Genomic DNA, 3,749 nt, shown 5'->3' with positions numbered 1-3,749 from the left:
AAAATCAAATCAATTTGAGACCTTTGTTTTTTAAACTTCATTTTCAAGTTTTATTTTTTTTAAGTTTTACTATTAACCTAAAACTAAAACTTAAAAAAAACAACTTCTTGGCTTTTGTTAATCCCTCCTTCCCAAGAACATTATTGTTTGATTGTTGTTTGATTGTGTGTACTTTTTTTGTGTACTTATCTATTTTTGGATATTAAAAAAAAGTATCATATGTTTGCAGTGGATCACCCGCCACTTTCGTTGCTGTATTTATTTATAATGAGAATGTCATTTTTGATGTCCTTTTTTTGCTGTTATTTATGATTCAGATTCAGATTCAGATTTGCTTTGTTGTCATTGTGCATAGTACAACGAGATTTAAGCATCGCCATCAGTGCAAGAACAGCAAGGAAGGGAAAAATACAAAAACATCGTAATACAATAAAATCAAACAAACAAACAAAAAGTATGTAAAAGCGTGCAAATATAAACTGTAAACTGTAATGAAGAGTGCCGAAACAATTGTGCAAAATTGCGTACGAAGACTAGTTGTAAACATGTCAGAGGTGCAAGAAGTGGTAATGAGGTATAGAGTTGACAATGTGGAAAGAGTCAGTAAACAGGAATTTGGATTTTATCTGTGCATTTGGGAATTGAGGATGGTTATTGCCTTTGGAAAGAATCAGTTTTTTAGTCTGTTAGTTTTGCTTCTGATGCCTCTGTAGCGCCTCCCAGAGGGCAGTGGGTCGAACGGGTCTGAGAATGAATGAATGTTGTTTTTGCTGCCACAGATACATCTATTTCCCCATCGTGGGATAAACAAAGTCATCTAATCTAATCTAATCTAGTTGTGGTGGAGGGTTTAAGAGCTTGAGTCATTCTGAGGGTGATGCAGTCTGGTAGGTTGTCTCATCTCAGGTTTTAGGTGATGAGCCAAAGTAAAGTACGGTTCCGCTGCCCTTTGATGGAAAATGTAAAACTCAAATGTCAGCCTCAGGTGAGCTCCTAATGGCTCTCAGGTGAGGCAAAAGGTGCTCACCTGGGAGCCAGAAGGAGCTCAGGTGAACATTGATCACCCAAAAATCAGCAAGTTTTGATTTTGATTTTGCATTGATTTTGAGACTTGCAGTCTCAAAATCAATGCAAAATCTCTCTCTTTTTGAAATACTTATGCATGAAAGGGCTAAAATGTGAGAAACTGTCTATCTTCTCATGCATGTCTTCAAAGGCCCTTTGCCTGACCTTTACCATATCGGTCTTCCTCTCTGCTGTATCTCTTTCTACTCGTGTCTGTTGTGATTCAAGTGGGATTTTTCCATTGTTTTTCTCAACCAGCAGAGGGCAGTGCAGAATCTTTGTGGACCTCACTTCTACTGTCCCTTTTTGAGGGTTTCATCATATTTGTTTGCTACCAAATGAAAGCCAATATTCACCCTCAACTGACTCCTTCAAACTTTGTGTTAAGACAAAAGTTTAATTTAAAGGCTTGCAACTTTTGATACATCTATTTCAATGTTGCACACCATAGATAGATATAAACCAACCTAAAATGATGTGTGTTGAAGAGTTAAACATACTGCATATCCCAAACTGTGCAACAGAAGGGGTTTTACCTTCCAAGTAATCCTAAACTGAAGAATGGCGTTCATGCGGTCATGCATGTAAAATCAGCAGCAGAGGGCACACTTTCTCCTGAAATGATGCAACATCTGAAACAACTCAACTATAGGTCTTTAAAAACATGGCAGTGTCATGGCGCCTCTGTCAGTCACCTTCCCCCCTCCCTCTCCTGCTCGGCTCTGGACGCGACCAGCTGGTTCCAATCATCACCTCGTTAAACCGCCTACTTCAGGAGATCCAGGACCTGACGTCAACGCCAGTCCGTTGTTCTTACCACGGTGCATAGTCTGGCTCTCGCATGTCTTGTGCCTTACCTTGGCTTGATCACGCTGATTTTGCTTCTCCGTTCTGCTCTCAGGAATCATCCTCACGAGTGTGCTCCTCGGGCTACAGTTCTCCAGTTCCCCTCTACGTCTTCCCTTCGGATCCAGCAAGCCTCAGTCTCGAGCTCCGTCTGCCTCCACCCTCCAGTCAGCCGCCACGCAGCAACAAAGACTTGGTCACAGACTCTCCTACAGAGAAATTAAATCTTCCTTATACTTACCTCTCGTTTCCGAGTTTCTTCCGGGTTCCAGCGCCTGGGTCCTTTCGAATTCCCACGGGACCATGACAGAACGGACTGGCCCTACTCCGGGACCCAGCTGACCCGGAAGGACTCCGCCACGCCATATCTGTTCAAGGTACTCTCCTTAGTCGTCAAGCAGACGCCCTTACTCAACTGTCCGTAGTTCAACAGGACCTTTTCCGCAGACTCGACAGTATTACTCATACTCTCGCAGAATTAACAAGGCAACCCTCGAATCCCACAGTCTCAGCTCAAACTGCTGCTTCCGGCAACAACCCGACTTCCGCTGACGCCATGACCCCCGAAAACTTCCGCCTGCAGCCGGAACCATTCAGCGGCGATGTTGCAGCCTGCGGAGGATTCCTCCTACAGTGTCAGCTTATCTTTCAGCAGGCCCCCAGATTCTACCAGTCAGACCACAGCAGAATATCATTAATTGTAAACGCCCTCCGTAACAAAGCACTCCAGTGGGCCCAGGCTTTTTTGGCTTCTAATCCCATTTCTCATCTGCCATTCGATCGTTTCATCGGAGAATTTTGCCTCGTGTTTGATCAGCCTCGCAAACAAGAGGAAGCCACCCGACGGTTGCTTAGCTTAAAACAAGGCAATCGCTCGGTGAGTGAACATTTGATCGATTTTCGCATTTTAGCGGTGGAGGCCGGCTGGCCTGACCCCGCACTCAAGGGTATTTTCTACCAGTCCCTTAATGAGAAAATTAAGGATCATTTATGTTCACAACCCGAACCTGACTCTTTTGAGGAGCTAGTCTCAGCAGCCCTCCGATCTGATGTGCGGCTGCGTGAACGTCAAGCCGAACGGAGCCACAAACCAACCAGTTTCCCTCGGAACCCCGGAGCTCCGGGTCAGGTTTTTTCTTTTCCCGCACACGAGTCCCCCACACATGTTTTGGAGGAGCCCATGCAGATAGGCCATTCAAAACTAACGGCAGAGGAACGTCAGAAACGTCGCGACGAAGGTTTGTGCTTCTATTGCGGGCGTCCCGGTCATGTAATTTCCCAATGTGGAAAACGTTTAAACTCCAGAGCCCCTCGTTAGATGACAGGCCACGGGGGGTCAAACGTTCACGTCAAAGAAATAAGGTTTTTGTATGTACCTGTCAAAATTACTCATCAGGGTCAAGTCAGTGAATTTAGTGCTCTCATCGATTCTGGCGCTGAACATAGTCTTACCGACTCACAGCTCGTTAACCACCTCTCGTTGCCTTTCGAACCTCTCGAGTCCCCTATTAACGCTGCCGGATTAGGTGGTAAACAACTTTTTCGCATCACGTCTCGTACCAAACCGGTCCTCATTCTCACCTCCGGCAACCATCGAGAATACCACCAGTTTTTTATCACACAATGCCCTCAGACCCCCATCATCCTGGGTTTCTCCTGGCTCCAAACTCATAATCCACGCATCGATTGGGCCGTTCCTCGCATCACCAACTGGAGTACTTATTGCAGGGCAAACTGTCTTCATTCCGCCATTCCCTCCTCTGTTTCCATCACCTCGGAGTCCGAAATGAATATCGACCTGTCCAACGTTCCTTCCTGCTATCACGACCTCAGAACTG

At 45.3% G+C, this 3,749-nt stretch overlaps 1 long non-coding RNA gene across 1 annotated transcript; it reads left to right on the top strand.

Annotated features, from left to right (window-relative positions):
* The first annotated feature begins 1,739 nt into the window (after positions 1–1,739).
* LOC144994940 (uncharacterized) lies at positions 1,740–2,151 on the top strand. Its single transcript, XR_013658678.1, has 2 exons — positions 1,740–1,886; positions 1,967–2,151. It is a non-coding gene; the product is annotated as an uncharacterized LOC144994940 (long non-coding RNA).
* The last annotated feature ends 1,598 nt before the right edge of the window (positions 2,152–3,749 follow it).

This window comes from Oryzias latipes, chromosome 1 (genome assembly GCF_053564925.1).
Source record: "Oryzias latipes strain Hd-rR chromosome 1, Olatipes_Hd-rR_3.1".
NCBI classification, from domain to species: domain Eukaryota; kingdom Metazoa; phylum Chordata; class Actinopteri; order Beloniformes; family Adrianichthyidae; genus Oryzias; species Oryzias latipes.
Note: the sequence above shows the minus strand (reverse complement) of the source record. Positions and strands in the feature narration are given on the sequence as shown.